This window comes from Episyrphus balteatus, chromosome 1 (genome assembly GCF_945859705.1).
Source record: "Episyrphus balteatus chromosome 1, idEpiBalt1.1, whole genome shotgun sequence".
NCBI lineage: Eukaryota > Metazoa > Arthropoda > Insecta > Diptera > Syrphidae > Episyrphus > Episyrphus balteatus.
Genome location: NC_079134.1, coordinates 13,280,280 through 13,294,742, shown reverse-complemented (window position 1 = coordinate 13,294,742; position 14,463 = coordinate 13,280,280). Strand labels below are relative to the sequence as shown.

The window sequence follows — 14,463 nt, the reverse complement described above, 5'->3', positions numbered from 1 at the left end:
TATAAAAAACGAGAAGGAATTCTAATTACATGATATTTTTTTATGAAAGAACATATAAATATAATACATATGTAAAAAAGTTCTCTCCACTAACCAGATTTTTTTGTATTATACACTCTTTTTACAACACTCCAAAAACTACTTTCACCTGATTTTGTGTGATATTTTACGGTGTAGGGAAATGGACAGCTTTAATTAAGCCGGGACAAAATTAAAAGACGCAGACAGGGAAATAAACGTTTTGACCCAAACTAGCGTTACTGTGCTTATTTTCAGAAAAGAGAAAAATGGATTGTCTCACTGTTTGCACTGTCTCACTGTCCGCACCTTTCCCCTACATTAATATTTTTTTAACAGGATTTCTTTTAAAGCACTTCAAAAATATTTAAAATAGAATTAAAATTAAAAATAACAACTAACACCAAAAATCAGACACATTTTGGAACAGAAAACAATTTTTTTCTTCTTTCTTAAAAATAAAATTTGCTTCAGTAATAATTCAATAATAAAAATAAAATAATACAAATTATTCAATTTATTCATAAGGTGGTTTCAATTTTAATGCCACCACTGTGAACTCTGCAATGTATGTTTTGAATTCGGTATACAAAATTATTTGCATACTTTTGCGCATATTATTAAGTATTCCAATGACTTTTTAAAGTATAATTCATTTATTTTTTTTTTTTTTTTAAGTAAGAATTAGGTTAGTCATATTTCATTAGGTTCTTTATATGCAAATTTATTTTTAGCTTCTACTCCTTAAGATTGAATTTTTTCAATTCACTCTTATTCAATTTTGATTATTTCTTGTCAAGTGGTAGGTACTTCAAATCAAATCCCATTTTTTTGACAGTTTGTTTATGTGCTGAAATTTTCACTTTTCAAAATATTGATCCCAAAAATAGAATCATAATAAAAATAAAATTATAATGTTTTTATTTTTATACAGTTGCGTTACTAAACGCTGTACCTTTAGTGTTATCAAACAAAATTAAAGCCTATTTGTATTCTGGTATCATTCTCTCCATAATATTGGCAACAACTGACGCTAAGTGTTTCCCTGTTGGCTGAAGCTCAAACAAATTGTTGACTTTGTAAGTTCACAAGTAGTGATCGGAATGAGTTCCCACATGTAACATCTTTAGCGTAAAACTTATCGTAGAAAATTCTTGCAAAAAAAATAAATCTTTGTTGTTTATTTTTGGATTTTTGTTTAGATTTAAAAAAATGAGTACTTATTACTATGAAAAGTGGACTTTATGGTCAATATGGACATGTTTCTTAAGTGTTATTGGATTTTATGTGTTATTGTGTTTTTTATATGAACACCTGCTATCGGGAGTGAAGATTTTAGTATCTCTCATCAAGGATTACCTTGACCCTGGAAATAAATTGGACTTATATACAAAATTTGGATCATGGGCGGGTAATATGGCATAGGGCTTTGGTGAAAAAAGTGAACTGATTTGGTTGTATGACTTTTTTTAGTTGTGACAGGATCAACTGATGGAATTGGAAAAGCCTATGCCAAGGAATTAGCTAAAAAAGGAATAAATATTGTACTTATTGCAAGATCCAAAGAGAAACTAATAAATTGTGCTCAAGAGATTGGTAATATTAATGTTCTATTTTGATATTAAAAATTAAAACATTTTCTTCAGAAAATGAATATGGAGTACAAACTAAATGGATTCAAGCTGACTTCTCCAAAGGTGCAATAGTTTATGATTATATTAACAAGGAATTAGAATCGATTCCTGTTGGTATTCTAAGTATGTTAACACCAACTTATATAAGAAGTGACAAAGTTAAAATATTTCATAATTTTAGTTAATAATGTCGGCTGAACATACGGGCGACTTGATGAAATGTCTGAATTTCCTGAAGAAGTACTTTGGAATGTTATGAATACTAATATTGGCGCTGCAACAATTATGTGCCGCATGATGATCAATAAAATGAAAGTTAGTGGAAAAGGTGCAATTGTTAATGTTTCTTCGGCTACTGAGTCTCAAGCAGCGCCATATGGTGCCATATATGCAGCGTCTAAGGTGAGTAATACTCGTACATTAATTTTGTCTTAAAAGTTACTATTAGATAATAATAGATATTTTCAAAAATGTTTCGGCAAGAATTTTTCACTGATAACAATTTATTATAATAACTATAGAAACTCTTAGAATACTCCCACGAAAAGATTCAGTAAACCTCCTTTAAATAATGAATGCAACTTTTAGGTTAGAATATATTTCAAGTCAATGGAAAATCGCAGAAGTTATGATGGTCTTGAAACTTGACGGACCCACTTCACTTCTTCCTGTAATATCGAAGGTTTTTTAGAGAATATTTCTCCAGCGCCTGAGAAAGCTTTTGTAGATAGAAATTTTTTTCTGTTATCTTTTTAGATGTGTTTGACAAAGTATGACACGAAGCCCTCAAATTCAAATTAAGTAAAGTCCCACAGTTCTAGACTTAACAATTCTTAGAGTATATCTAGAGAACTAAATTTTCAGCATTAGGAACGGAAATGATTATTCAGAGTCTAGGGAAATAGTGGCTGGGGTAACACAAGGTAGTGTTCTAAGCATAGCCGTATTTAGGGGGGGGGGGGGTTATGAGGTTTAACCCCCCCCCCCGAAATTTTTTTTCAGAAAATCAAAAGATATATATTATAAACAAATATACATAAGTCTAATATGTGCAGCACTAAATGGTTTGTTTTTGTATTTTAGTTATTTGATTACCTATCTGAAAATCTACCTTAAAGTCTCTACCAATTTTGTATCGTTAAAGAAGGTGATGAAGTTTTATAATGGAAAACAAAATTTTTTTGGACCATTACAAATTTTGGTAAGCACCATGCTAACATCTTAAAATGCTCTTTAAAGAACCCTTTAAATACCACAAGTATTTATGCAAGGTTTTTGGTGCCCAGACTAAACTATTCTTTTTCAAAGGGTTTCGGTGTGCCGAACTCGAATCCAAAGACAGACATTAGTGTCCGACCGAAGGTCGATTTTCAGCCGAAGCCGAAGCCGAAGCCTAAGCCGAATTATTAGGCTGAAAGAAAATGTTCGGCCGAAGCCGAAGCCTAAGGTTGCAAAAAAAGTCAAGAATTCTCCTCCAAAATTCAAAATTTGAAATTTTGTTCGGCGGCTACTATTTGTTTTGAAATTTTTGAATACCTACCGAAGAAAAAATTGCAATCTTTTCTTAGATATTCAAAAATTTCAAAAATTGAAATTTTTTCCAGTGCCTAGTACGATGCTCGATATAATAAAGAGAACCTTCGGCTTCGGCCAAAACTTCGGCCTAAAATAGCCGAAGCCGAACGTTTGGCAGAATGTTGTTTTTTTGAGCGAATTCGGCCGAAGCCGAAGGCCAAATCCGAAGCTTCGGTCGGACACTAACAGACTTATTCGACCACATCTCGTTTTTGAAATATTACCGTTAAATCTATTTAAATCTTTCCGACATCTTTTCTACTGTCCGAGATATCTTCAGTTGCTTGTTACCCACTTTTGTTCTATGTTAAGCTAAAATCCAGTATATAAGCGAAAATTAATGTATCCATTTATTCAGTATTGTAGTACTTATGTACAACATTTAATAACGAAGAAAAATAACAAAAATAATAAAAAATTATTAAAATTATTTTTATTTTAAGTAGGCGAAACGCTTTATAAATTTAGAATTGAGGTCACTTGAACTTTAAAATTGTATGTACAACATTTCGTTATTTTTTTGTTTCAAATTATAAAATTGAACAATTTCAGTTTATTGTTAAATTTAAAAGTGAAGTATAATTTATCCTATTTTCGTGACCTTTTTTCAATCAAAATTATGATCCTAAATGGACTAAAAAAAAAATCTAAATTAAAATCTATACTTACAATATTATAAAATAATAAATTTTAAGATATTTCTTAAAATTTGTTTTGGTTAATTTTCTGCTATCTCTTTTTTATTTCTTATATTTTTGCAATATTTCAAAATTCAAAAATTGAAGCCTTGAAAAAGACGTTTCAATCAATCGAATTTCAAAATAATGAAATCTAAATTTCACATTTGATAAAAAAAATCAAAATTTGACTTTCAAAATCAAACACGATCTTCAGAAATCAGGTCAAATATAAAATTTAGCCTAAAATATTTCTATGGACAAACTGGCTATAGATATTGCTCAGTCCTTCGCAATCTGATCGCCTATTAACAGTATTATTAGTATTTAAAATGTGCAACATTTCCAATAACATACGTTTACTATAGTGTTTTTCTGTCTGTAAAATGTCAACATTGTTAAAGTCTGGCCTATGTCCTTCATCTATACAATGTAAAGCCAATGCTGTTTTTTGTGAGTGTCCGCTATTTATGTCTGATCTGTGACCAACTAAACGATTTTTTAGCTTTTGCATAGAAGTTCCTACATAAACGGAAGGACAATGGTTTATTCCGTCACCTAGACATTTTATCTTATAGACAATATTTGATCTTTCACTTTTCGAAAATTCACCTTTTAAATTTGAAAACAATGAACTTCTTAAGATATTTGACGATTTAAAAGCTAAACGTACATTGTTTTTATTTCTTATGGGGGCATTTAAAATTCTATTTGAAAGACCGGGAATGTATAGAATAATTTTGTATGAAAACTGTGTAACATTTGTTACCAAATTTGTTTGAACCAAGGGATTGAAATATTGATTCAATATTGTTCTTATTATGTTTAATGGAAAGGAGTTAGAAAGTAAATGGTAATTATTTTTATGTTTTTTTGACGAAAGACAATGTCACTGATATCCAATACTCTGTTGACAAAATTCTTAGCTGTGTTGATAATAACATGTTTCGGCTGTTTTGAATTAAAATTAATAAGACGACCTGAAGATGTTGGTTTTTTATACCAATCAAATACTAATCTATTATTTTTTCTTTTTACTAACACATCAAGATAAGGAAGTTCTCCGTTATTTTCCAACTCAACAGTAAACTGAATTTTTGGATGAAAGGAATTTAAGGCAGTTAGAGTTGAATTAACATGATTCGATTTGAGAATAATAAAAATGTCATCGACATATTTTGTAATTAGCTTTGGTTTATTTGGAATTTTATCAAATACGCTATCTAATAATGCTTCCATTACGATATCTGCTAATATTGGATAAGCAGGACTTCCCATAGGAACTCCTTGTTTTTGTTGATAAAATATTTTATCGTATTCCAAATAATTGTTGTCGATTACACAGAATCGCAAAATTTCTAAGAATTTTAATTTTGGAATTCTTGTATGATCTTTGATAATATTCCAACTTTGTTCAACTAATTCTAGAGCCAATTCAATAGGAATATTGGTGAATAAAGAAACAGCCCACTTAGGATCATAATTTTTAAAGTGAAGTATAATTAGCTCATGCCAAACAACTTGGATTATTTAAAATTTTTGTTTTTAAGTATTGCCGATTTAATTTAGAACTCAATACATAAAATGTTTTATATATAAAATTGTGCGAAATAATTTTTTGTATAAAGTCTTAGAATGGTTAAGATTTGTTTCTTCACAAAAATTTTCTTGCTCGCTAACGCTCGCAATTTATATCAACCAACTTATTCGCTCTTCATTTTATTCGCTCTTAGTACCAATTTAAACTAGAAAAATTTTTTTGGTCTGAGGGAACTAGAATAGCATAAATATGCAAATTCAATCAGTAAAAAAATTACTTTTTCCTGTAATGCAAACCTTCAGCCACAGAACCTAATTCTTAGATGAACAAATTTTTTGTTGTTCATTCAAAACCTTCAATATAAATTGATTACACAGGCAGTATCACTGCAAGTATAAAAAAGAAATTCTTAAGGTTTAAGCTTTTATCAAGCTTAGCTCAGTCGTATTGTTTTATTTTATTTTAAATTTTATATTTTTAAATTTTAAAATATTTTGAATTTTTTTTTAAATTGTTCTTAGTCCAGAGCTGATATCCCATTTATATTAATATTTTGTAAAGAGCTCCATTTATAGCGATAACATTCTCAGGGCCAATTCTCAGAAAAAAGTGATCACAGTGCAATTTTATTAAATAAATATGGTAGGTAACACAAAATTTTGCTGCCTTTACAATAGATTTTCCATTTCTGATTAAAAGATTTAACAAATCCATCACCATCTGCCAATAATAATGCAGTCAAATTCACCCAACTTTTCACATTTCAATTTTTTTTTCGTGAGCATTTAAAAAAACTGTACTTATGGACTTTTTCTCAGAAAAAGCGCAGATAGCGCGGATACCGGCATGCATCTAAGTTTTTTTGTATCGCTTTAAATGGATTTAATTGTTTTCGATACAAACAGCAACAAAGGCTATCTCTTGTTGAAAAACACTGGTCGGAAACGAATATAGAGCTTGAACCAAACCATATCCGAAGTCAAAATTTTATAAAGTTATATTTTATCGTCTTAAACATGTATATTTTTTTTTTATAATTTTTTTCTAAAAGATATCTGATAAAGAAATGTATGATATCTGAAAATCTTGATGGTTAAGGTAACTTATTATTTTTTGAAGCACATTGGAATCAATTTCAGTTTTCGACTCCTGACTTGGATGAAAAAAAGTAAAATATTACCTTAAACTACATATATTTTGGATCAAACGTCAAAAAATATTTAATTCAAAGTTAGTTTTTGGGACTTTATAGCGAAATCTATAAACAGTTTTGAATTCAGCGCACTCAAGTTAATCAAAATCACCCTACAGAGTTCTTGCTCCCGACTTTGTTTTGTCTTTTGCCGACTTGTGTAATCAATACATATACATATGTATGTATAATGTTTTTGAAAAAGAAATTTTTTTTAGATAGCCTTTGTTGTTGTTATATTAATCTTAATAATTGTAGGTGTAATGTATAATCGTATTAATCTTTATTTTAGATCTAATCGTAGGTACTCGTGTGAAGTCATGAAAAATTTTATTTTAAATATTAAATAAAGCAGCCTTGCAATAACAAAGCTTTATTATCCCCCCATAATCTTTACCACTTTGAACAAATGCAATCAATTGATTGCTTTATTAGATAACTATAAGAACTCCTAAAATTAATAAAGTCTCATCGGAATACAAACCTTTTAGAATATTTGCATTTTCATATATGCAGACTCTCCAGAAATATTTGTGTTGACTTGAAGACCACTTAAACCAACTTTAAATAAGTTACACACCAAGGTCACGTTAATGCATCACAGTTTGAATTATTATTTTTTGTTTAGTTAAGTTTTACTCTCATAAAAGAGTGCTCAAAGTCAATTAAAAAAAAAATAAAACAATATTTTTTTTTTTAATTTTTTTTTATCAAGGGGCACGGTAGTGCCCAGTAGGGCTGTAAAAGTAACGACAAAATGAGTACCCGCATGTATACGTTACTTTTGATACTAGTACCCGCATCAATAATATCGTTACTCGTTATTTCGTATGTTTCGGATTTTTCGGGTGTTTCGCATGTTTCGCATATTTCGTTACTTTCGCATGCTTCGTGTGTTTCGTACATTTCGTATATTTCATGTATTTGATACGTTTCGTAGGTATGTTTGGTATTTTAAGTATGTTTCGTACATTGGTATAAGGGTGTAAAAAAAATTTTTTTTTGAAAAAAAAAAACAAAAACAATTTCTATAATCTAAGCTACATTTTAAGGTCATAAACATTAAAATTAGTTGCGGGATTCTCATGTAATAAGAGTTTAAAGGTAGCTATATTGAATTTTTTTCGTTTTTTTTAATCAAACGTGGAAACTTTTTTGATTTTTTTCCAAATTTTCCGACAAAACTTTGGTAGTTTTTTGTTTATATTCGTTCAGTAATCATATCACAATTCTTTAGAGACCTTTATTTCAAGAGTACAACGCGCAGATCTCGAAATATTAACACTTCAATACAACCATGTCGAACAATTTTTCATTTATTTTTTCTATTGAGAGTGATTTTCAAACCTCGTTTTCTCTGTTTTTTTTTTTTTTTGTGGTGAACATTTTGCACCGAAAATAAACTAATTTTTTGAAAAACCAAAAAACTTTTGTTCATTCTTAAGCTAAATATCAATACCATTAACACCAAGGCCATAAACAGATTGGTTGTGTCGTGGATATACATATTTCGGCCAAATAGAGAAAATAAAAAAACGTCTCTTTTGATATTTCTGTAAATTATCGACAACACAATGATTATTATTGAACCTTAACTGTTTTCATTGAGACAAAAGTAAACTCCAGTTAATTATCTGCAGTTAGTATTCTGACTATGGTTACGATACCGACACGAGATGCGAAATGCGACAAATTGAGTGTATCACTTCATTTCGTATCTCTTACATCGGATTTAGTATTGAAACTGGAATCGCGTCGTTACTCGTATGTTTCGTATCTCGTACGTTTCGTATGTTTCGTTACTTCAGTACCCAGTAACGAAACATACGAGTAACGATACTGTTTAGAAAGTAACGTTTCGTTACTCGTTACTGAAGTGAATACCCGCATTTTAGTGACGAATACATACGATTTGCTACAGCTCTAGTGCCCAGCCAAGTTCTCTAGCAACTTTGGCACTACACCCTTATTTACAGGAAACAACTCAGGCCATTTTCGACCCCCTCTAACTTCCACACCAAAGACGCCAGAATATTCAAACTCACTACATTTGTTGAGCTGGCCGAACCCATTTCAATTTCCTACGATGAGTAGTTTCTGAGATATAGGACTTCAAAAATCGCGAAAACCGTAACTGACTCACTGACTCACTGACAGATCTTCAAAATTATGGAGAACTTTCCGCTATCGTAGAAACTTGAAATTTTACATGGTGATAGGACTTGTGGTGTATACAAAGGAAAAAATCGAAAATTAGTAAAAAAGTAAGTTATACCAAATAAAAAATTTAAAATTTGAGAATTTTGGATAGGGGGCGTGGCAACCGCCCATTTCTGCTGAATTTTCATCAAATATTATAGAGCATTTCTAACTGTCGTAGAACCTTAAAATTTGGTAGAATGGTAGACCTGGTAGTTTAAACAAAAAAAAAATTTTAATTTGAGAATCTAGACAAGGGGCGTGGTAACCGCCCATTTTCTCAGAGTGTTCATCAATTATAGAGATTTTAAGTTCTATAGCAATACCTTGCAAAAAGTAGTGAAATCACAACAAAAACATTACTGTTAAAAAAAGAGCCAAGTTCTCCTATGTTGAAGTTATGCTGGCACAAAAAGTACTGAAATGTAAAAGTGTACCAAGTTCTAAAGCTTGGCTTTAAATTTGTATACATAAAAATGTTGATTTTGCTCTTGACAATTTTTCTTAAAATTACCGATTTTTAAAGCTAATTGAAAAATTGCCAAGCAAACAATAAACATTTTATTTATACAAATTTAAAGCCAAGCTTTAGAGCTTGGTACACTTTTACATTTCAGAACTTTTTGTGCCAGCATAACTTCAACATAGGAGAACTTGGCTCTTTTTTTAACAGTAATGTTTTTGTTGTGATCTGTTTATCGTTGATAAACCAAAGAATCTTGTAATTGATAGTTTATTTAAGATTTTTATTGTAAAAAAAACCTCAACAATATCTTCATAACTTAAGCAAGCAACACATGTTCGATAATTGTTTTAAAACATAATTGTTCTCATAACAAATAAATAACACCCATTAATCAATTTGTTTTGGTTTAACTTAAAACTTATCCAGGCCTACATAAAAAGTCTTACATATTCCTTACAATACGAAGTCGCTGACTACAATATTACTATTCAACTATTGTCTCCGTACTTCATTGTGACAAAGATAAATTCATATTCGTTAATGATAATGCGTGGAGGGCTAACAATACCAAACGCAGAAACATACGCTCGATGGGCTGTCTTCACTTTAGGAAGAACAAAACAATCAACTGGATATTTTTGGCATGCTGTACAGGTAAATTGGATCTTACATAGTTTATCTCATTTTTTTTTATAAATATTTTTGTACTTTAGAATACCGTAGCAAGTATTGTTCCATATAGAGGACGTTGTTTAGTTTGTGCATGGATATCAAGAGCATTAAAAAAACATCAAACAAATAGTTTAAATATGACAAATTAATAAGTATTACCTAGTACAATTTTAACAAAATATAAAATTAATCTTTATTATTGTTTATGTAGAAGTAGATACATAATGACATTTGAATTGTAAAATTTAAATAAACAATTTTAGCTTTCGTAAGTATGGCAATGAGCTTTTTTTGCATTTTGGTTTGGATCTTGGATTGTGTAGAGTTCATTAAAAATGTAAAGTCTCCAATAAAGTTTTGGCTGCAACCAAAGGCATGCGCATCGATTTTGTTTTCATTTCGGATTTCATGTCTAGATTTCTTAACATTTTGACCAAAACAAATTTAGTGAATGCCGGTTTGTATAACAATAAGTTCAATTGTGGTAGCGTTAATCTTTAATTGTTTTTAGATTTACAAATTAAAAACAAATAATATATTTAATTAGAAGTTATAATGTTAAAAAAGTGGTATTTTTATGAAAAATACAAGCCTCTTCAATAGATATAATCTTCAATTTGAATTCTTTTTATTGATTTTTCAAAAATTACTCTTGCAATGATGGATACATTATAAATATTAGAATTCAATACAACCTTTTACTATTCGTATTATTTGTATATAGCTTATGTTTTGTTTTTACTCAAACGAAATAATGATTCTGATTGTGCTTGAAAACACCCACTGAATTGGGGTCGCACGTTCTTGCTCTTAAAGTTCAACTTCTTACGATTCTTAAATTTTCTTCTTTAAAAAAAGGTTTAGGAAAAAAAAAGACCAGTTATTTTTTTTTAGAAAAATGCATTTAAAAATAGAATACATATAAAAATTATTAAAGCCATTTAGAAAACAAAAATATTTTTAACAAATAAATTAAAAAATATTTATCCATTTTAAATTAATTTTCAATCAACACCAAAAATGAAAATTTCAAAAAGAGCGGTTGTTTTTTTCTAATTCCTTTGATTCATGAGAATCGTTTAGATCGGTGTATACAAGCGTTATCATTAGAAAGAACACTAGAAATTAAAAAAAAAAATACGCACCTTTTCGACAGAAGATAGCCCTTATAAGGTAATCTCGATTAAGTTATATTTTAAAAACATTTCTAAAGCTGTTAAGACGAATCGGACGACGTGTGTATGAATGGGTCACTGTGGTGTATGCGTAACATTTTTTTTTTTTTTTGTTAGCAAAACTCAAATATAACAAATATAAAAATTATAATCGCTAACCAACTGAACTATCACATACACCGATGATCGATCATACGAAAAGCAACTTATTCTATATTTTGTATCATACAACATAGAAGAAAAACGGTCTTTCCCCCACTTTCCCTACATAAAACATTATGATTGTACCTACTCAAATCCAATGATTAATTTAATTAATCATCTACTCCGCCTCCACTCATATCAACTGATTCTTGTTTATTTCAGTTTATCAAAAATAAGAACAAAACAAACTCATTGACCTACTTTGGAAATTTAACACAATTTGTACACTTAGATTTTGTTTATATTTTTAATTATTTTGTCTAGTTAAAAAATATGATAATTTATATTACTTGCACTAAGGGACAAGTATTGGTTTCGTGTAGAAAAAAAAATGAGGTTTTAATAAAAACCAACATTACAATAATGGAGAAGTCCAAATAAGTGGGTCTCGCAATTCTGTCCGTGTGCTGTGCGTCAATCTGTACACATTTCCACAGCCTACCGCGTGGAAGAATTGTCTTCAAATTTGGTACAGTACAGATGATTTTTTTTAGAATTCTGAAATTTGTTTTTTTTTTTTATATAGGGTAAGGTGGTATAAGAGTGCGCATTTTAGAGAAAACACCAAATAAAACAATAACAAGAAGAATTTAACTACTTTTTTTATATATAGTTTTTAGTTTATAATCAAAGCAACGAAAAAAACTTAAAACTGGTAACAAAAATTTATTAATTCAATAGTTATAAACAAAATACCACATTAAGTAATTTGCGCACTCTTATACATCCTATTGTGTAAGAGTGCGCGGCTTAGTTTGTAAGAGTGCGCAGCTGCGTACAGGTGTAAGTTCGCACAAAAGTCGCAAATAAAACTGCCTATCTTTAAATAAACAGACTATTTATCGACCCATTACTCCTTGCACGAGGAACAATCTATTTAGTCTTCGATTAATAATTCCGAGAAAATTTCAATATTTCCTAGTTCCTTTCATTCGCTTGTTTTTTGTAAAACTTGTATTTGGTTTCTTTTTGGTTGGAATTGCTTTTTCTAGCTGCTGTTTGCTGGTATATGGACAAATGCCAGTTATTTTGAAGCCTTGGATAGCATTTACTGCTTTTTTAACCCGCGCACTCTTATACATCATCATGGTGCGCACTCTTACACGTCCAGACATGTAATCGAAGAATATGTATGTATTTCACAATGCACTTTATGACCAATCTTACGTGTTCCTTAAATGTTTCTTTTTGTTGACTTTTTAATGTCAAATACTTTGTTTATTTTTATTTTTTGTTGCTAAGCGGAAAATTTAATTTGTTTGGCAAGAAAAATTGGAAAAAAAAAGTGCTAAAAAACTTAAACTTAACTAGCACCTCTGTTTACAAACACATTTACATGAAATTTTGACAGCAGATCAAACTCACGTAGATCTTTCCAAAATAAGTGTATTCAGTCTTATATTCCCTTTCAAACCGTAGAAAATCGCTATGCGCACTCTTATCAACCGCGCACTCTTATACCATCCTACCCTACATCGCTTAGAAAGTGTACCTCCCATACAAATTTTTCGAACGATTTTGACTAAACTGCGTTTTTCAGTTTTTTTTTTCAAAAAACTTCAAATTTCTTCAAATAACAAAATGCCCTAATTGTTGGCTCTTACCCAATATCAACAAAATTTCTTTAAAATTTATATAGAGGCAACTCTTAAAATCTACAAGTAAAGCCTAGTACGCAGATCACGCTAAAATTTATCTTTCATACAAATTTCCTCCAAAGATAAATTTTAGCGAGGATTTTTAGCCAGGTAGTACGCAGTTCACGCGCTAAATTCAAATTGTCATCTACTACTTTTGCAAAAAGTCTCCACTCAATTTAGCTCGCGAAATAATGCTCAGCGCATTTTTTCACAGACAAATTTTGACATTTTTGTGGTCGTTGTTGTTGCTGCAAGGAATAAGAGGCAAAAAAACCTTGGAATATAGTAAAAGAAGAGGAACAAAACAAAATGAGAGCGTAAAAAAGGTATTCTCCAGGTAAAAATAAATATGTATGTAATATTGAATGTAAGCAGGTATAAGTAAATGAAACTGTGATTCAGCCGTTATTTTTAAATTTAAATTTATCTTGGCTTTTAGCGAACGCGTGTAGAGATAAAAATTGTCGAGATAAAATTTAGTTTAGCGCGATCTGCGTACTGGGCTTAAGCTAACATAAAAGTGCTTTGAACTGCAGCAAGAAGATGTACGTGCGACCCAGTCGTGCACATTATTTACTTTTATTTTCGATATAAAGGAACACAAACATTCCACTTTCGTTGAAAAATTAAACACAATATTTTAGTCAAATTTCAAATAAAACTACTGCGAGTTTAGTTTTTTGTACACATTTCTCGAGCTAGTACCACCCGACGCGTAGCAAATATTTATTGAAGGATTTGAAGATTTTCCAATTTTTATTTTTTAAATTAATTACTATAAAAAATGGCTTGACACTCAATTTATTGAAAAAAGTAATAGTTTTAATATAATTTAATTTAATGTTGCAACTTTGAGTTTTGAAGCAAATACCTACAACCCAGTCGTACACTTTATTTTTTGTTTAAAATCGTTAAATGTATACAACATGTTGCATACGGAAACCTAATCAATTTTCATCTATTCAGTGAAAGTGGTCAACGCATCTGAGTAATACAATGTTACAGACAGACATGCCGATTCAACGCAAGAATGGTCACAACCACATTAGATTTGTAGTCTGAGACGTGGAGTTGTTAAAAAAACACCATTTATTTAACCTATTATTCCAATGACTAATTGATCTTTTATTTGGACTTCATTTAAAAAAAAGTAAAAAGAGGTTCAAATAAACAAAGTTTTTCATATCTTTTTTTAGGAACAAATTAAAATATTTCAAACATTAAAATTATGTAATACTTTTTCCTTTCAAATTTGTTAATGAGGAAACACAATAATAGTAAGATGGCTTCATATCAATTGAATATCTTTGTAGAGCCAAACTTCAAATTTTATGTCCCTTTCTTCATTGTTTCGTTGGGCATTATGTAAAATTGCCAAAATTTATTCAGCTCAAAGAAAAGAAATAACAAATTTGTCATTTCCTGTTGTATTGCAAAATGGTGTCTTAGACAATTGTTTTAGCATTTTGTA

At 29.9% G+C, this 14,463-nt stretch overlaps 1 pseudogene; it reads left to right on the top strand.

The window, feature by feature from the left end:
* The first annotated feature begins 884 nt into the window (after window positions 1–884).
* Window positions 885–10,388, top strand: LOC129907067 (hydroxysteroid dehydrogenase-like protein 1; annotated as a pseudogene).
* The last annotated feature ends 4,075 nt before the right edge of the window (window positions 10,389–14,463 follow it).